Source organism: Dasypus novemcinctus, chromosome 2 (assembly GCF_030445035.2).
Source record: "Dasypus novemcinctus isolate mDasNov1 chromosome 2, mDasNov1.1.hap2, whole genome shotgun sequence".
Lineage (NCBI taxonomy): Eukaryota > Metazoa > Chordata > Mammalia > Cingulata > Dasypodidae > Dasypus > Dasypus novemcinctus.
The window spans coordinates 21,020,821-21,042,631 of NC_080674.1; the positions used below are offsets into that span (position 1 = coordinate 21,020,821).

At 35.4% G+C, this 21,811-nt stretch overlaps 1 protein-coding gene across 5 annotated transcripts in view; it reads right to left on the minus strand.

Moving 5' to 3' along the window:
• CDH18 (cadherin 18) overlaps positions 1-21,811 on the minus strand; it is a 1,139,369-nt gene that overhangs the window by 258,417 nt on the left and 859,141 nt on the right. The window lies entirely within an intron of this gene.

Genomic DNA, 21,811 nt, shown 5'->3' on the forward strand with positions numbered 1-21,811 from the left:
GATGATAAATGTATATCAAATGTTTAATAAGGTTGAGTGAAAATGTGTGGAAATAGATAGAGTTAATGGTAACACATTATAGTGAGTAATACTAACACTGCTGATTTATTAATGTGATTGTGACTGAAAGGTATGGTCTAGGGAGATTAATGTCAATTGAAAGAAAGCTAGAAGACAATCTAGGGACTGTATAACACAATGATTTCAGTTGTTGGTGAGGACTGTGGCTCATAGTACAAAGACAAGAATGTTCCTTTATTACAAAGAATCAAGAATATGATGATACATGGGAAAAATAAAACTAATTCAACTTTTATTTTATAGTTAACAGTAATAATATATTATTTTTGCAGCAATGACAAAGAAGGTACTATATCAATGCTAAGGGTCAACAACGAGGGATACAAGGGAGTATGGGATTTTTCCCCTTGGAGTAATGAAAACATTTTAAAATAGACTGAGGAGATGACAGCACAACTCTAGGATGAAACTGAGAACCAATGAGAGTACACTTTGGATGGATTGTACAAGGCAGGAAACCATGTAACATAGTGAACTCTGTGGTACATGATGGACTGTAGTTAATATACATTATGAAAATGTTCTCTTAGGAACTATAACAAATATACCGTTCTAATATGTGGTGTTGATAATAGGATAATTTGTGGGAAAAATGCACGACGTGAAAACTATGGACTATAGACAGCAGTAATATTATGACAATGTTTTTTCATCATTTGTAATGAATGTCTAAACAATATAAGGTGATGGTGATAGGGCAATGTATGGGATTCCTGTATGTTATGCATGATTGTTTTGTAAACTCACATTTTCTCTAAGAAGAAAGTCTATGAAAACCATCATGTGGCTAAAATATTATAAGTTGCTAATTCAAGTCATTGATCTGATAGGAAAAATGGTGAAAGTTTGGGCATGAGAGGATAACTGGGATTCAGGAAAGAGAGAGCAGTATAGAAAGGCAGTAAAATACTGGGAATTGAGAAACCAGGCGTATACAATCCTCAGGTTTTGAAACTAGCTTTGGCTCTGCAACAGTGATTGGAGTCTAAATAGTTTCTAATTCTAAAGTATAGTCTCTGGACAACCATTCCCTGAAAAATGATGAGAAAGACCAACAGTGCAAGATCACATCTCATTTGCTCCTTGTTCACCACATCAAGGACAAATTGTGCTCTGCCTAGCAGCGGGTGTCTATAAAAGTCCAGCACTGTTAAGGGAAAACTGAGGTATCTGAAGGGAGAGACAACTGAAATAAGGCACAAGAAAAGGAGAAAGAAGAGGTGGATGGGCAGTGCGAATACCAACAGAAATGCCTACGGCAGCGATGGTTTGAAGCAGCAGAAAGCAGTGAGCAGAGCAGATAAAGGTTCAAAGTAGAAAATCATTCAAAGCCTGTACTGTAATTCACAGAGGATGGTTGTTAACAACTACATGCACTCAGTACAGTAAGTTTAGCAGGTTTTTGACAATTCTATTTAAGTGTGAGGCAAGGCGCAATCAATTTCTACTTATACTGTGCTTTGGTGGTGTCCGAAGGTTTCAGAGTGCCACTTTGGGTACAGATATGGATGGCTGAATGGAGTAACTGTGCATACTTAACAGATTCCAACTACAAGCAAAACCTCCACAGAATATTGCACAGGTGGTGAGAAATAGCAGGGATGGAAGAGAAATTATTTCTTTTCCTGATTGATCAAGGGTTTCTTACCAAGGAGAATTGGTATGGGCGTTACCAGCCCAAGGGAAAATATTTTCTGATCTTAATTTCTTATTTGAAATCTAGAAGAGGAAATTATGAAGTCCATTATTATCAATAGATAATAATAATTTTAACAAATAGCCCTTCTTACATAACTGACTTCCCATCCAAAAAAACTTTGAAAATTACTATAGAGGTTTCCTTAATCTTTACAACTGTTCCCATTCAAGACAATAACCATGGATACATCTTACTTTAAAATTCCATTGGCTATCAGTTATACAATATTTCCAATGGTACATAGCTGTTTGCAAACATGGGATTTTTTTCCTCTCAGGTGATTTTTTATACATATCTGAAAAAGATTTAAGCACATACATATAAAGATTTCTCTTCTACAATAAAACCTAAGTCTTATTTCATTTGGGAAGTGTCCTGTGTCATTCTTTACATGCTGTGTGTTTTTATACTGCTGCTTAGTAAATAATCCACACATTTTTAAAAGTTGCATATCAATGAAAGGCAGAAGGAATGGGCTCCCTTGAAAGTCTCTAAAGACCAATTTGATATATTTACAAGGCATTTTAATAGAAGCAAATACTCTATGAGATTGAAAATCTTTAAGCTTGACTTCTCAGGATTCACAACTCTGTTAAAAATCTCAGGTGAATTTATGATGAACAAGAAGTTAGAGTAAAATTAAGCTGAAGATTTAGGAGGGCTGAGAACACCTCTCTTAAGGAAACTTTCAGGGCTTAATTCTCAAAAGATTTTCCCAGAGACTGAGAAAAAGCAACAGTCATCAGGAGTCTTAAATATCATTCTATAAAGAAGGACTGTAATTTTACCAATGGCACAATAACACTGGTACTGGTCATTGTGCATTTGATAAAGCTCAACAGTCATTACATTAAAAATGAAATATTCTGCAAGAACAGTTATGAAATATATGGGTACCAAAACAAAAATCATTATTCTAACTGTCCATTACTATAATTCTCCAAATCATGAGTATTGTTATTTTCTGTGTTCTACAAATTTAATCCTTTTATGGTGCTACCTAAAGTGAAATTTAATGTTACTCAAATACCATTTATATTATATTCCTTAAATGGAAGAAAATTAATAATTAAGGAAATAATATGTATTGAATGCCTATGATTTGGGAAGGACTTTGATACTGCCATATAATTTAATTATAGATCAATTTCTTTAGAAAATTGCATTTACTGACTTTTTACTGATAGAGACATTGAAATCCAAGATGGTTACATAGTTGACAATTGGAGAAGGCAGTAATCAAACCCAGCATTATCTTTTTACATCTAATGACTTTTCTTCATTCCACTATATGGAATGTTCTCTTGCTCCTCCCAGTCATGATGTTTGAATATTATTTGATAGTTATAATCCCTGCATTTTTTTCTTGTGTCTGCTTGATGGTGTGCAATGCCATTCTAGGTTTTTTCCTCCTGGGAGAGGCAGCGTCACACACCACCTCCACAACCAAAGGCCAAGCCGACACATATATTTTGTCAAACCAGTTTGTGGTGGGGTACTTATGGAGAAACAACCTCCAGTTGCAGACAGCACGGTGGTGCCCCACTGCAGCATTGTAGAATGCTCATGATTCTTTAATTGCTCTATGCAGTAAATGGTTCTAATAAAAAGTGACTGGAATAATCATATTCTCAACAGCCTTCTTTTATAAATTTGTTCACCCATTCCTCTCAGACTAAATTCCTACCGTTTCCTACTCCACTCTGTTTTGCAGGAAAACATGCCATTTAGTGTCATTGACCAGCTTCTCTTACTGAACAATGAGAAGGATTGGAAGGAAATTGGAAAACAGAAAAAGCCAAATCTCTCTCCTTCTCTGTCCCTCTCTCCTCCTCTCTTTCTCCCTCCTGTTCCCCTCTCTCTGCTTTGAGTGCTGTCTCTGGCAGTAATTGCATTTCTTCAGTGTTCCTATTTCCTCTCAGCAGCTCCCTTTCCATGGTCTATGCAATAAAGTCCAGCTCCTGGGCACACGTAACTCTCTCTTCTAGTTCTAGGGGTGCTAAATCTCCTTCACTGGTTGCCTCCATGTCCATCTACAGTTTTTGTGAATTGTTTCTCATATTCAGTCCCCTCTATTGACATAACTGGCAGTGGAGTCAGTTTCCTGATTGAACCCTAACTGATAGAGAAGGTATTAACTAGTTTCTATCCAACTTTGCCTCCTCCCTTTTAGTTAATGAGTATACTCTACCAAACATAACACTTAAGCACTATACTTGAAATTAACTCTAATATATGTAGTGCATTAAAATAAGAATTTGATGTTCTAAAGGACATTCAATAACTTTTTATTGTTCAGTATATTCACATCTGATAAATATATCTACTGGAGAGGTAATGATTCCATGAAAAAGAAAATAATAAAACTTTAGTTGAGAATGATTTTTAATATGGAAAAATATACATACATATACATATATGTATATATATGTATGCTAAACACTTAGGTACTCCTCAAAAACTCAGCCAGTAACTATTCTTTGTATGCCTGAGACATTATAAAATTGCATTCTTCAGAGAATTGTCTTTTTTATTAGTGTAGTTGAATATAATGCTCACACTGTCAAAAATACAGACTTTTTTTATTATTTGATTTAAGATAAAGATATATTATCAGAATTATGCATTCCTAGTTGAACATGTGTATTAATCAAGTCCATGGCATTGTTTCAGATGTTCTATCATGGTCTTAACAAAAATTTAGAGTTGGTACCTGTAAATTACTTTAATTTTCATACTTTGGAAAATATTCCATTTAAAAAAAAGTATGGCCTAGTTTAGCACTGTTCTGGATGACCTGATATTGTTATGATTGCATATTCATTCAACAACTGCACAACAAAAGCAGAACCAAAACCGAAAACCAAATAAACAAATGCAAAAAATAACATCAGAAATTGAAATGACTTGTTCTTGGTTGCTCACAAAAGTTGTCAATAATATTGCACTATTTTCTAATACAAGATTATATACATATTTAATAATATTTTATATACACCATATATTAACTACATAATATCTGCAAATATACATGCATTATGCATTCAAATGCTGAGTTCAATCATTGAAGAAATAATTCCAGTTTTGTTCTGTTTTTTACCAGTTAGCTGAAATAAATTCATTTCTAAAATATTGCAATTCCCTAGTTTATATGCATTTTAAAATAATAAAAAGAAGACAATCATACACATATAAAAGTAAAAGCTTTCTGACTGCTTATTCCTCATGCCCCCCTACACAAGATCTACTCTGCAAATATAACCTCTCTCTCTTTTTCATCCTTCAGATTTCTTTCAGTGTAATTTCAGATTGTCTGATTTATCACCACTGAAGAAGACATTTTGATGAACCTTAATGGAAGATAAAGAATGCAGTGTGCCTAAATTACCTCCCAACAGCTCTCCCCATCATGTAACTTAATTATATCATTAATTTTTGTTATGTGAGTATTACTTTTATAAGTAAAGATAAAATGGTTAAATCCCTATTTTTTGCTTCAATAATTTCAGACAGCATGTATTTTTGTCTCTGATATGATTTCTGAGAATATATATATATTCTGCCATCTTTTCACCTTTGATATTTGTCAGCTATGTAATTATTTTAAGCCATTGTGGTGGACAACATTACGTTAGTTCTTCCTCCATAAAAATGATTCTGGACTTATTCTACAGTTTGATTATAGAACAGAGAATTAATAAACACCATTTGATTTACAAAAAAACTATTCACTGCAAAGCCAATTAATGTGACAGATACCTTAAAAAGTGTGTAAGCCTATATGCCTCCGTTTGTCATTTGAATGAGAATGTGCAAAGAGCCATGATCAAATGACTTACTAGAATTCCTTAAAGCTTATGAAATATTTTCCACTCATTATTTTCCATATCTGATCTCTTGTACTTTCTAGAAATGTAGTCTAATTTTACTATTTTGCTGAAGTTCATAGTAATGCATCTAGTGTATGGTTATTAAATTTTCTTAGTCTTTCCATATCGGAAATGGTGTAATTTTCCTGAGTCATTTCCTGTCAGAAATCATCTTTATTTTCACTCATAATTGATTCACAATTTTGCTTCTGGATTCAAAGATTTTTTTATACAGTTTGCCGTTGTCATCTCATTTCCAGCTTTGCTCATTAAAAGTGTGATACAGAAAAAATATTTGTCCTTAAAAATGTATCTCTTTATTCTCATGTTTTTGAATTTCCTCATTATCTATGAAAGTAGTAGAAGGAAGTTTTAAAAATTAATTAGCTCATTTTCCTGCCTGGTGTTTGCATATTTAGCTTCTTTCAAGACAAACACTCAGTTTTTCTTTTGTCAATTTTTTTTTCCCCCAAAACAAATGTGGGATTTTTTCACTCTACAATCCCTGTCTATTAATATATCATTTCTGTGCTTCTATATCTGCCTTGTTGTTCTACAAAATGGGAAGTTTCCTGGCTTTATTTGCCAGGCCACCAACTTAGTCTTCGGCTGTGCTTATCTGTTATTCAGTTTTTTTTAATTATTATTTTAATTTAAGCATACTATCTTTAATTTTTAAAATCTATTTTTTTTTTGTTCTTGAAAGCTTTACTCTTCATTGTGCACTCTTCTTGTTTCATGAATGCTTTAAAATCTCAGATTTCACAGGGTAAACAAAGTAGATTTTTAAATTAAATTATTCTGTTTTATCTGAATTCTGTTTCTCTTGAGTAAATCCTTACTCTATTACTTCATCTTAATTCCTGTCTTTTGTGTTGTTGCTTTATCTCAGAAAGAAAAGCAGGAGCAGGGTAACTGAAAGATAAATCCTACACTTTGTATTTTTAGAAACTGAGTAAGGTATCCCTCTTTACTTGGGAGTGCCACATCCAAATATTTGTGACTGGGTTGACTGGACATACTTTCCAGGCCAGTTGAGGACTCTCATATCCCCATAGTGAGGGGTGATTTACATCAGAGGAAGGAGTTTTGTGATATTGCCTACTGTTGTTCTCCTGTAACATGGGCTTTTGATTTATGGCCAGCTATTTTCTCCTTCATTCTTGTGTCCCAATATCCCAACTGGGAGCCATCTACAGGAAAAATCATCAAAGCCTTAATCATACAAGAAAAACACACGCTTTTCTGTATGCCCAGGACAGGCTGGATAAGTACTTTCTTGTTATGAAAGCTTTAATTCAATATGTTTCTCAGGTGACTTCCCCCGGGTTTTCTCTGGGTCTTTGTATTTATAAGGGTTTTCTTGGATAGAACAATTCTTGCATGTAATGTCTGGAGCTAGAAATTTACCTGTCTCTATTCCCCCATTAATTCAACGACTACTTGTTTTTAATCATTGAGAAATTTTCAGAATCTCTTATCAATTGACAGCATCTTAATTTGTTGTGTTTTTTTTTGTTGTTGCTCTAATAGTTTCTTTCAGAAATATCTTCTGACATATCAAAGAATATATGATGGCTAATTTCATGTTTCTACTTGCCTAAATTATGTTGCCCTGTTGTTTGATAAAACTTTGGCTTAATTGTCACTATGGAGGTATTTATTTCTTAAATGAGATTTGTATCTACAATTGGTTGGGTGTATCTATTATCAAAACAGGAGATTGCCCTCAGCAATGTGACTAAACTCCTCATCCACTTGGCTAGAGGTCTTAAAAGCCAGAACTGAGGGTATCAGAGGTCAGAAAAATCATTTCTGCCACAATTTCAACATTGGTTCTTGGGGGACTTTCCAATTCCCATCCAGCCTGTTTCCCCTGGCAAGTCAGATTAAAGACTTCAATATCACCTTTATCAGAGTTTCCAGGCTACTATGGCCTGATCTATTGAGTTCAAGCCTGCCAGCCCTCATGGTCACTTGAGCCACTTCCTTATGATAAATCTCTTTTTTTATAACAGGATATTTATATTCTGGTTATTATGTTTCTTTAAGGGACCTGATTAATAAAGGGGAATATGTCAGAAAGAGCAGGCTAGGTTATGTTGCAATAACAAAAAATCCTGAAATCAGAGGCTGCAAACAATAGTAGTTGTTTCTCACTCACCCTTCCCGTATCAGCTGAGCTGCTATAGCTCTGCTGCAAGCTATCTGTACTCAAGGATACATGCTATGGAAACACCTTCTTCTAGAATATTCCTGTAGCACTTTACTGATAATGTCTCTGTTTAAATTGAGAATATTATAAAAATGTTTTGGGTTAATGACATACGATAAAGTTATATAAAAATGTTATATTTGTGGTTCTTGTTCTGTGGATCACATGCATGAGATGCTTCTTGTTTTTGCTTTTGGTAAATACCAAAATGAATTCTAACCTTAGATCAAATTACTTAAACATATGATCTAGATCATTTAAAATACTTTGAACATGCAAATAAAATATAAGTTTTTGCAAAGCATCCAATTGGACGTAGAAAGTAGAATCTTCATAGCTGGTTATATTACTATTTATGAAAAAAGACTGGTGGAACCTGTTTAACCTGGTGGAACAGATCCATGTTCATGGCATCATCCTTGGAATCACTATGTTCCCCACGTCATTGTCAGCTTCAGTGGGTGCTTTAATCACATAGATTCTGAATCAGAGTATAAATTTAGTTGCAAAGGAGTTCCAAGACTGTGGCCTTGCATGTCTTTGCTAAAAGCATAGTCAGGTACCATTCCCTTCCATCTTTTTCTAACTAAATTTACCTTACAGGTTATTTAAAATAGAGAAGTAGGGAAGCAGATGTGGCTCAACTGATAGAGTGTTCAACTACCATATAGGAGGTCCAAGGTTTGATCCCAGGGCCTCCTGGCCCATATGGTGAGCTGGCCTATGCGCAGTGCTGCCACGTGCAAGGAGTGCCATGTCATGCAGGGATGCCCCCGTGTAGAGGTGTTCCATGTGCAAGGAGTGTGCCATGCAAGGACAGCTGCCCCCCCCCCAAAAAAAAGCACAGCTTGCCCAGGAGGGGTGCCACACACACGGAGAGCTGACTCAGCAAGATGATGCAACAAAAAGAGAGACACAGATCACAGATTCCCTGTGCCGCTGAGAATGAAATTGGACACAGAAGAACACATAGCAAATGGACACAAGAGAGCAGACTACAGGAAGGACGGGGAGAGAAGTAAATAAATAAAAAAAATAGTAGAAGACAGACATGCTTTTGGTAAGAAAAATAAATTCAATTCCAATACCATCCCCCTTAAGAAGAGCAATCTTCCTTCCATAACTATCTATATTCATTCGAAGGTATATAATATTGCTATTTATAGTAATGGTAGCTATGTATATGCTAAAAAAATGATATGCAGTTTTTTCTTATCTAACAATATATCATGTACATCTCCATTCCTACCATGTAACTACAATTTTAATAGCTATATGATATCTCACATTGCCTACTGATGCATATTTAGGTTTTTCTAAATAACCTTATTTGTTTTTTACTGCAAACGGTATGTTAAAACAAAAGTAATCACATTTGCTCGTGTGTGTGTATGTTTCTGGCTATTTGCAAGTTATGCAGTAATAACTTTCCAGATCAGTTTCACTCTTCCAAAAAGCACATTATTCATAATACTCTATGGCATCCAATGTGGCACAGTAGTGGAAACTTTACAATGGCTGTTGGGATATGGAATGTAAAAGTGAAGAATCACTCTCTGGGTATCAATTTTTAAAAAATATAATGTACGGATTTCTTTTGTGTTAATCAGTCCCAACTTATAGAGGAAAAATTTATCTGTACTGCTCAAGTATTTCCTATTAAGAATTCTGTTATGAATTTATTGATTTTATTGTGAAATCCAAATCTAGTCTCCTTTCATAAAAAGCAGTTGGAAAATCTCAGGAATCAACAGTATCATAAAAGGAAAGTTGGGAAATCACATCAATCATTGAATCAAAGTGAGAAACTAAGTTGGCTTTTTTGATCCTTCTTGCATTTACAAAAAATATTAATCAATCATATATGGGAAAATAAAATAAATCATTGCCACATTAGGCAAATCACAAAACTGTCCAAATAATTCATAAGAGATTGTCAAATTTGAATCAACTAGATTTCTACAAAAATCTTTCCTCGAGACATAAATGTAGATGCAAAGTATAGTCAGGCATTTATTGAATAAATATTTACAGAATGTCTTACACCAAGTGAAGGAGGTACAATAACAAATACAAAAAGAAAAAAGCACATAAGAACACCTGTGCCTCCTCTTCCAAAACTCTGAAGCTCTGCTCTTACCTTCTACAATTGCTGTCCTAAGAATGCATGGGAAGAAGTCCAGACTAACAGAGTTGAAGATGAGAGGCCATGGATCAGAGATAAGCCACCTGCTGAGGTTCGGGTCAACTAGTCAATAGCCAGGAACCACCACCCAGTGGTAGTTATGTGGGTGAGGCCATTTGTGGTAGTTTGATATTATTTTATGAATCCCAAAAAGAGAAAGATTATGTTTTAAAACTAATCTATTCCCCTAGGAGTGATACCCTTTGATTGCATTAAATCCAATTGAGGGTCCTTTGATTAAATTACTTAATAAGATCACTTTAGGGTTTTTTATTGGACTACATCAGTGAGGCATGAGCCAACTTGAGTCTCTGCCCTCTGGCTAGATTTGATATAAACACAGAGAGAGACAGACACAGATATAGATAAAGAAAACTGCCATATTTGAGCTACTGTATGAGAGAAAGGAAAAGAATTTTGTTCACAGCTAAACTACAAGGAAAGAAGCTCTTGAGAGGCTCAGAGAGCTGAGGCTCAGGGAGAGATCAGTTACATGCTCGAAATCTTACAGCTGAACTCGGGAAGAAAGTGAGCCACTCAGACTAAGAGAAGAGTCCCAGTAAGAGACAAGCCCTATGTCAGGTTTGCCAATAGATGTAGAAAGATGGAGACCTCCTCAAAGATTGGCGGCCATCTTGCTTGGCCACCTGGTAGCAGATTTATTGAGAAAGCACTTCTTATACTACTGTAAGCTTTTACCTTCAAAAAATTCACTTTATAAAAGCTAACCCATTTCTGGTACTTTGTATCAGCAGCCCTTTGCCAAACCAAAATACCACCTGAGACCAGTGGACAACAGCCCAGTAAGAGACTCCAGGAGAAGGGCAGCCAAGTCCATAGGATTGTGAGCAAAGGAAGTATAAAACAGATGTTGTTTTGAGCCACTAAGTTGCAGGTTGCTTTGTTACAAAACAAAAGCAAACTGGCATAGAGGAAAAGTTATGAGAAGAAAAGAATTACAAAACTTAGAAATTTTGTCCAATTTATGATTCATCAATTTTCTTATGTGACTCCCCATTTGCATCCTATGATACCATGTAGAATTGTATTGTTGGCCTCATTTTATTGAAATGATCTTTTTCTGAAGGTCATGCCCAGGGCATTGACTTTTAAATGGCTACCAGCCTCGCAGATATCCAGGGTAACGCTCCCAAGTTGTCTGAAGCAAAGATAAATCAGTTATCCAATAAACTGCACAATGAAGTCAGCACAGCTGGGTCACTTCTTGTTGCTCTGTGACAAAGAAAACATCTGCAAATTGAAATGGGCCCATGGGTTTAGGGATTGGAGTGGAACAAAGAAGACATCTAAAAAGGATTATAAATGTTTATCTCCAAGGAAAAGGAGCCTTGTGGATTTTAGAAGTTATATAGTACCACTTTATCTCTTTGTATATCCTATTAAGTTTAAGCACTCCATTGCATCTAAAGTTTATAAATTTTATATTAGTACTTATAATTCTGAAAAAATATAATAGTTTTTTCTCTCTCATAAATTAACAGTCATTATATTTGTATCTGCTAAAATATGTTAAATGCTTTTAAATTATATTCAAAGTGTTTATTTATTAAGACCAGGCAAAGTAGAGATTTATATACTTCCATATCAAAATATTCCTTTGAAAAAGGAAGAAATAATGAAATTGATTTTCAGTCAAATTGTATTGTAACCTGTTATGATTTTGATTGAACTAATTTCTACCTACAAAACTATTTTTGTTAATTTAGTGACCAAACCACAGCTAAATTTAAGTTTTTTATTAAGAACTCCTGATTCCAGGTGAATGAAAAACTATAATTGCAGAAATATGGGTATATGTCTATAAAAATAGAAGAGACAAAGTTATTCTTGTTGTTTAAAAGAAAAGAGATTAATCAATAACACAAGACAAAACATTTACTGTGATTTTTTTGAGAATTAATATTTATCTTTGTAAAATGTATAAATGTCTTGTTAAGACAATTATAATGCCCTTTCCACATGAGAATGTCAATGCTGTTTACAAATACAATTTCATGCATCTTTTCCCCATTTCTGAAATGGCACATATTCACTTGACTGTCAACTCCAAAAGTAGGTGGATAAATTCCATGCCATGATTATTTTCCTCTTTGTGCTGTGTTAATCAGCGTTATGAAATTTTCAACTCATTATTTTAAGACTCAGTTCTGAAAAACTTGAACATTTAATAAAAATTATAGATATCCAAATTAAAGAGTTACTTCCAGAGAGGAATTTGTAGGAGATGTTAAAAATCACCAGTCCAGCATGATAATGTATTATAATTTACAGAAGAAAAGAAAGTAAAAAATGTTAAATGTGCGTGGATGAAAGGTATACAGGCCTTTCCAAGTGCCTAACCAGGTTATCTTTGACTTCAACAGCACTACAAGTTCATTCTGTTTGTTTGTATATGCTTACTCTGTTGATTTTGATCAAATTTGTATATAAGTAAAAATATATATCAATATAGTACCCAGTATCTTACTAAGCATACAAGCATATGTCTAAATCAGTGCTGTAAAACTAGCATATTTTTAAAACAAGTGCCATAACAACTCTCAATTGGCCATGCATTACTCTTCTTTTTCTAGGTTCAAATAACTTAACTCCATTCAATGAATTTTCCTTCCTTTTCGAGATAACATGCAATTGAATATGGCAATCAATGTTTAAACACCAAAATTACTTACATGGGCAGATAAGATAGCACATGGCATAGTCATTATGGCATTACTACCTGCTTTGTGGAAATGACTTAATATTTAATAATATTTAATAAATATCATATTGTCCAATTTATATTTATTCTTTGACATTTTTCATGCTTTTATCTTGCATGTCCTCTAGGGCAGTGGGTCTCAGCTGAAACCAGTTTTGCCCCCAGAAGACATCGGGAATGTCTGGAGGCATTGAGACTTGGTGGGGTTCGAGGATGCCACTGACACCTACAGGACTGATGCCAGGGATGCTGCTACACATTGTGCAATGCACAGGACAATCACACCCCCTCCCCCTCCCCCCCCGCCACACACACACACACACACACACACACACACACACACACACACACACATAACAAAGCGTTATCCAGTCTAACATTCTAACATGTTAATAGTGGTAGGGTTGAAAACCCTACTCTAGGGGGATAGTTTCTCTAGATAATCATTGAAATTGTATTGTATGAATCAGAGATAAAGTAAACCTTAAAATAAAGGATACTGAAAAAAACACTTCACTGTTTATTTTTGCATCTTTCTTTATTAAACCATCTGAATGCCACAGGCACTATCTGCTGATTAGTACCCTTTATCAAGAAATAAACGATCATACTATGTTTTTTTCCACTGGGAATATAGCATGCAGCAATTACTTAGAGTGGCTGCATGACCATTATTTAGCACAGTAGATATGCAAGAAACAGTAATTCGATAAAAACTTGCATATCCAGGAAGTCTCTAAGGATGCTTTCTCAGTGTTCTCATAATACATTAAAAAAAAAATCTATCCAGTGAATCCATTGTTTGCATGTGAAATCTATTTACTCCTCCCAAACATACATACACTCACAGAACTGGACTATAAGCATACAGAGTGAGAGAGGAGGAATTTTTATATTCACATCTTCTATATGGAATGTCCTTTTCCATTTCTAACTAATGCATCCCAATACATTACATAAGTTTCATCAAGGTAGTCTTCTCTAATCCACAAGCTGGTATCCTTGTCCTTCTTTACTATTCCTCTGTATTTTGCGTAACAGACACTATATTAAAATTTTCTGTTTTTACACCTGCAAGGGGCCTTGTTTTGTTTCCCTTTTTATTATTAACCATTATCAGAGCGTTCAGCACATAAAATGTTTCTGTATTCTCTTTCACCAGAGAATCGCCATAGGAAGATAGAATTTTTAAAAAACAATTTGATAACTGAATAATTAATTTGATCAGTATATGTTAAAAAGAATGACCTTTACAGGCACCATATGTTGAGAAATTTTATTTTCACCTACCTGCCCTACTGTTTGCCTTTAATTAGTGATTTTAAAAAGGTTTATCTTTCAATTATAATCAATGTTAGAAAAATTACTTGTAGGTACCACAAATTTAGATTTGACATTTTATTAAAATTTAATAAATAACCCATGTTTATAGTATTTAATTAAAAAAAGAATGTATTTCTCATACCAGATAAAATTTCAACCCACATTCCAGAAGTTACCACCTTCAACAGTATGTTTATTCATGCATGTGTTTCCTTCCAAAATTTCCTTGTCTGTGCATGTGTATTCTGCCAAAATCATTATTTTTAAAACAAGATAGATTATTTCACATGTATTTCTGAAATTTTTTTCCTGACTTACACAATATCCAGCATTCTATATCAGCATATACAGGCTGAATTCATTCTTTTCACGCTAAATAGGAGATAAACATGCTTGAAGAGTCATTTATTAGAAAACTCATCAGGGTACTTTGTTTCCAGTTTTTCACTATTATGAAAAATGGGCATACTTTTACATACATCTTTGTACATATCCCTGTATGTGTATCTATAGGTAGCTTTCTACAATGGCAATTACTCAACGAAAAGGTATGTTTTTTTAAAAAAATTTCATACATATTGTCAATTTCCCCTCCAAAAGCTATGAGAATTCACATTTCTGATATTATTTATGCACATTAACAAGTATGAATTGTCAAACTTGCAAAATTGGTATGTGATATTTGATTTTATGTTCTCTTCAATTATTAGTGAGGTTTGAGGGTTTAATGTGTACATAAAATGTATTTTTTTCTGAGAATTTCCTGCAATTATGTTTCTTATTTATATTTAGCCATAGTATAATTTTCTTTATTAATTTAGGAATTGTTATAAAGTTTGATTGGCATATATTTTTCCAAATATTTCAGTTTATCTTTAATGATATTAGGCTTAGAGCAATTATTTTATATCTATATTTTCAACAGTTTATTTGCTCAAATTTATGTCTTAATTCCTCTTGGTTACTGGAAACATATCTTACAATAAAAATCCTTTACAAATTGGTTTTGTTTTGTTTTTCAGTAGTTTATGTCTGCTAGAACACTGACAGTTTTGATTTTTACAGCTTTATCTTGGATTAATTTACCATTTACTTTATTGTTAAGTGTGGGGAAAGTTACCCTACTTCACATTGTCCCAACATCACCACCACACCTGGTCCTCCATCTAAACTCCACTCCTTTTTTGGTTAATGAACCTACTTTCCACTCCTGAGAGTGATCCTTGACTATGCTATTTAGCTTTGGGATCACCAAATTCTTTTAGTTTTTGGCATCCCCATATACTTGGACCCATCCATTGTCTTCATCCCTACTGTTTCTGCTGTAGATATTTGGGATTGTTGGAGGGATTTTTATTTAAAATCATGTCCCTTAATCTCTAAATTCTGCCTGGCTATTTAGTAATTAGATTCTAGTATAAATACATGGATATTCCTTTAATCCCATGCAGCTTGGAACACCATACTATTTGTCTGAAATAAGAGGAGCTGACTCCAGCTCCTACAATCTGATTTACTGGACTCACCTCACTCAGCTAAGATGGAGTTGAAGAAGGACGGACGCCACACCATGGAGCCTAGAGTGCCTACAACTGAGAGCAGGGTGATTGCATACAGTATCCATGTGGAATCTGAGCTCCTCTTGACAGGGAGGCGCAACGGACACAGCCAATCCAAGGTCCACAGAGAAAAGGTGGCTTTGGAGTGGGAAAAGTGGACATGGTGGCTGAGGGGTGTGGGGAGTGGCGGGAGGAGATGAGATGTGGGGGCATCTTTGGGACTTGGGGTTGCCCTGGATGGTGCTTCAAGGGCAATCACTGGACGTTGTGAGTCCTCCCAGGGCCCACTGGATGGAGTGGGGGAGAGTGTGGGACTTGATGTGGACCGTTGACCATGGGGTGCAGAGATGCCCAGAGATGTACTTACCAGGTGCAATGCATATGTCATGATGATGGGAGTGAGTGTTGCTGGGGGGGGAGTGGTGGGGTGGGGTGTTGGGGTTGAATGGGACCTCATATATATATTTTTAATGTAATATTTTTACAAAATCAATTAATAAAAAAAAAGATTTAAAAAAAAAGAAAAAGAAAAAAAAATAAATATTCTAGTGAATCAAAAAGTTTACCCCCAGCTCTGCTTTGGTAATCCATGTAGTCTTTGGGAATACCCCTTTTTAATTATTATTCCACAAATACCTTGGATCTAGCCTTTAATTTTTAAACTGTATTAAGAATTGGGAACACAACAGCAGAAGCTCCTACTGACACTGGAAAATATTTCTAAGCTATGTGTCCATATTTCCTTGGGAAATTGTTTATATGTCTTACTTTCTTCCTCTATAAAACAAAGATAATCATAACCCTGACATTCTCTTCTCACAATCATGAAATCAATGCAAAAAGCACAGTGTCTGGCACAGAATAAGTACTCAATAAATAGTACTTCTGTTTTTCTTTATCCCAGTCACAATGGCTGTGGCTCCCTGTGATCCCAGACCTTGACAAAACTAGCTGGTTGTTTTGTGACAATTTATTTTACATTTTCTGCAGAACTCAAAGTGTACATTCAAAATGTCAAATATACTTTTATACGCATCAGATCATGTAAAGATACAATTAATTCCCCAGTTGACTGTGAGCAAGAATTAGAGATAGGAAATCAGCTGTTTGCTAATCCTCAGGCAGAAAGCATATTTGCTGCCTTAGCAAAATGCCTGGCATCACAAGTATGTTGTAGAAGGAAAAAGGAATGATGATTTCATATTATCATCCCCAAAGCAACCTCTTACTGGAACATGACATCACTGTTCCTATCTGACGCTGAGACTGTCCATGGTCCTTTTGGACTCAGTATTACGTTCCATTCTTGGTTACAAGGGCCAAACTTTAAAATCTTCAAATTTGTTCACACACCAATTAGGATTCGATGTAGCTACAGGAACCTGGAGCCTAGCTTAAGAGGCTTAAACTAGAAAGTGATTTATTTTCTGACATAAAGAAAGGCCTGGGCACCGGCAGTCCAAGGCTCAAGCACCAGCTTAGGCTATGTGGTGGCATCTTCTTGCATGCCTCTTCTATTTCTGTTCCATCTCACTTAGCAAACAACATCTCTCCTTAGGATTGCATATGACTGCTGCATTTTCATACATTGCATCTGCATTGTAGGCAACAAGAAGGGGTTATGGTAATGGCGAAATGTGTGCCTGCTGCATTTTTATTTTTCTGTCCAGAAAACAGTATCTTTCCTAGAAACTTCACACCACTGGCTTCCTCTTACATCTTACAGGGTCACATCATGTTATGGGTTGAATTGTAACCCCCATAAAGATATATTGCCATCCTAATCCACAGTACCTCAGAATTTGATCTTATTGGAAAGAGTAATTGCAGAGAAAATAAGTGAAGTTTAGATTATACTGGTCTCTTAATCCAATATGACTGTTGTCCTCAGAGGAAGAAGAGACAGACAAGACAGAAGGGAGCAGGCTACAGGATAACAGAAACAGACAGTGACGTGCAGCAGCTGCAACTCAAGGAAGGCCAAGGTCGCCCATAAAGCACCAGAAGTTAGGAATAGACAAGAAACGATTTTCCCTGTAGGTTTCAAGGGAGGCTGACCCTGCCAATACCTTGATTTTGAACTTCTACCTTCCAGAAGTGTCGGGCAATATATTTCTATTGTTTTAAGCTACATAATTAGTGGCATTTAGTTTTGGCAATCACAGAAAACTCAGACTATGGCCAACACTATATGAAAGGAGATGGGGAGCATTGAATATATTAAATCTGTACGGTGTCACCCTGACAAGCTGATTTTTCTCATTTTTATCAGTAAGACAACATGAGAGATTGGATATTGGGTAGAGGGAACTAGGAGTGTCTACCTAAAGGGAGAACGATTGATCCCTACTATTTTGAAATAGTTTTCATGCCTTTTTTTTAGGAAGTATCAGGGATTAAACCCAGGACCTTGTACCTGGGAAATAGTCACTCAACCACTGTGTTACATCCACTCCCCAAAGAGAATTGGCTTTTTCGTTTGTTTGTTTTGTTTTGTTTTTCAGAGGTACTGAGGATCAAACCCAGGATCTCGTACATGGGAAGCAGGTATTCAACCACTTCAGCAACATCCGCTCCCCTCATTTCCATGCTTTTGAGAATACATATGCATTCGGCAGATATGTAGTCCTCTACCAGGACTATAACACTATTCTCTTAACTGGCCTCATCCCCTGAAATATTCTACAACTGTGTTGGCAAACTTTTTCTGTAAAGGGCCACATAATAAATCTTTTAGGCTTTGTGGGTCATTTGGTCTCCATTGCAAATACTTAACTCTGCCATTGTAGTGAAAAAACTACCCAGATAATGTCTAAATTAATATGTGTGGTTTCCTCATAAAATTCATTTTAAAAAATATGCTTTCTGTGCAGACAACTACTCTACACTATTAGCTTTTATTTATAAAATAAGAAACTTTAGGCAAATAACACCCATATTGTAAGCATATAATACAGAGTGAGTTTCTCCCTCTACTAACATTCACAATATCTTACATGTGTTCATATTACAAATATGCATTATATGCTATTATGATGATTTGTATGTATCTGTTTTCTTAATAATGAGTCCATAGATATATGAACACACACAAACATACACATAACACATACTTACAAAGTCTAGTCTTGGACATCAGATTACTCTTTCAATAGAATCTTTCTTAGAATTCCAGTCACATGGAGATGTAAGGCACACACTATACTGTCCTTTTTCTCTAACACTTTCATATGTTGAAGTTGTACCCCTCAACCCTACTCATATCAGTAAGAGAACTGGAGAAAAGTAGCAGTTTCCCATTCCTCCCCTCATTCCCAAGCCCTAGAGGAGGACTTTGAGATGCTTTGACGTGTTCCCAAGTATGTAAACGTCCACCTTGATACAGCAATTCCCTTATACTTCTTGATTCTTAGAATGTACAGAAACCTCTGGCATCCTCTACCTACTCACTTAGATTTAGCTGTATGTTTACATACACATATGCACATTTCAGGGTTCATCCTGATTGTTTCCTCTCCTTGTCATTTTTCCTGATATTTAGAGCTCTGTCCTGGTTCATTTCAGATGCCTGCTATTTCAATAGTTTTCTCAAATATTTTCTAAATAAGATAGGAGGATGATATATTTTCTGGATTCTTCTCCAAATATTTCTTTCATCCTGACATATGTACTATATTTTGGCTAAACAAAGGATTTGGGGTTTTAGAACGTTTATCTGTAATCTGTAAGTAGTATTCAATTGTCTACTAGATTCAGTGTTCCAAGTGATAAACTAAAGCCAATAGATTTGTTTTCTTTCATTTCAAGTAAACAAAACATTCTGAAAGTTTGTGAAATTTTCTCTTTACCCTTGGGCTTTAGGAACTTTGCCAGAATTTACCTATTTATTTCTTACTGCATTAAACCTTCCTGGAACCCAGAAAGTCTATTAAAACCATAAATTCAGAGTTTTCTTGACCTCAAGAAAAAAAAGACTGCTGTTCCTCTCTCCCATCTGTTCTTTTTTCTTCACAGGACCAGGCGACTGAACATATTCTCTCAGTCTCTAATCTCTTTTTCTACAAGTTCCACCTTGTTTTTGTATTTTTGCTCTGTGTGATTTTTAGTTAATACTTACAATCTGGTATTTTAGATTTTTGGTCTAATCAGTAACCATTTATGCCTTTCCTTCATATATTGATTTCTTTGTTATTGTTTACTTATTTGTAAACACACACAGGCACATGGTTTTGGGTTACAGCAAATTTCATTATGTGTGGTGTCCTCAAAACTCCAGAGTTCTTATACTTTGCAGTGTGTAGTCTTTATCAGTAATAACTGCTCTATCTCTCTCTGGTGCTTTGTTCTTTTGGTCACCATTGTTTCCCTTTGTGCTCTTTGGGACTCTTATCAAGCTTCTGATAGTAGTTTACCAGTGGCACTGTCCTGAGCAAAGAAGTCAAAGCTCTTTGCATGTGTAAAACAGAAGGGGCCCCTTAGTAGATGACCATCAGTCTCCTGTCAAGGCAGGAGGAAGGAATCTTTTACTCTCAAGTTTTCCCCAAACTCTCAGCCTCTGGGTTAATGATTCTGAGCCCTTCAGTTCCCCTTCCGCTCCTTGAAGTCCCAGGAAACCGAGCCTCTCCTGGTCCTGTGCTCCATTCTGCTTCAGAGAGAACCAGTTTGACATTTACTTTCTCCTCTTAGACCCTGACCAAGGAGACTCTGGTTTCCCTTTCCAATCTGCTGCCCCAGTAGCTGCAGGAGCCACATATCTATCTCAAGAGTAGTAAAATAGGCTAGAGTTGTTAAGAGAAAAACGACTATTTTCTGTAAGCAATCACATATATATCCAAATACACAAAGTGACTTTAATAACCTTAATTTAAAATAATGCTTGCTCTCCTTCTCTCAGTCTCTTCTCTTGCTCTCTCAATCTCTCTTTATAAACAAATATTCTGTGTACATATATACACACACACACACACAGTAGTAAACTTCACATATATAAAATCATAACTCAAAAAATAAATATTCTAAATCCTAGTTTGGAGAATTCCACAAAGGATGTAATATATATTATTCATATATACATATATAAAAATGCACTTCCTTTTACTTACATTTAGGAAATTTATCACATGAGATTTAAATAATAATAATAATAGCTAGGCCACAGAAAACTGTGATTGTTGGGAAAAAACAAATTATTAGAGCAACGGGGGAACCTGATGCTAGGCTTTGCATTCAGATAAATCTGGAGTCAATCACTCCTCGGTGATGCCCTTCATGTGGGAATTTGGCAATGTTACTTAATATTATGCCATATTTGCCATTTTTTTTTCCTTTTTTTTTTGTCTTTTTTTTTATTGACTTTGTAATAATATTACATTAAAAATATATATGTGAGGTCCCATTCAACCCCACCCCCCCACCCCCCCTCTCCCCCCCCAACAACACTCGTTCACATCATCATGACACATCCATTGGATTTGGTAAGTACATCTTTGGGCATCTCTGCACCTCATAGACAATGGTCCACATCATGGCCCATACTCTCCTCCATTCCATCCAGTGGGCCCTGTGAGGATTTACAATGTCCGGTGATTACCTCTGAAGCACCATCCAGGGCAGCTCCATGTCCCAAAGACGCCTCCACCTCTCATCTCTTCCTGCCTTTCCCCATACCCATCGTCCACCATGTCCACTTTTCCCAATCCAATGCCACCTCTTCTATGTGGACATTGGATTGGTTGTGTCCATTGCACCTCTAAGTCAAGAGGAGGCTCAGATTCCACATGGATGCTGGATGCAATCCTCCCATTTTCATTTTTAAAACAATATTAATAATACTTCATATGGTGCTTATAAATATTTAAATAAATAAGGTATGTAAAATACTTAGCAATATGTGAACATTTTTATTGATTATTGTAGTTATTAGTTCTACCATTAACGCTATTAGTCATAATCTGCAAGCTTGAAAGACATGTCTTAAAAGACAATATTATGTAAATTGTTAGTTTGAATGTATTTTATGTTCTGAACAATATATATGAAGAATTTATATGGTCAAATAACTATGTCAATTAAACAAGAATTGCAGGTATTCTGTAACTTACGACTTTATTTTTGAGATCAAGCCATTACCTACGCTGAGATGCACTGAAATTAATTTT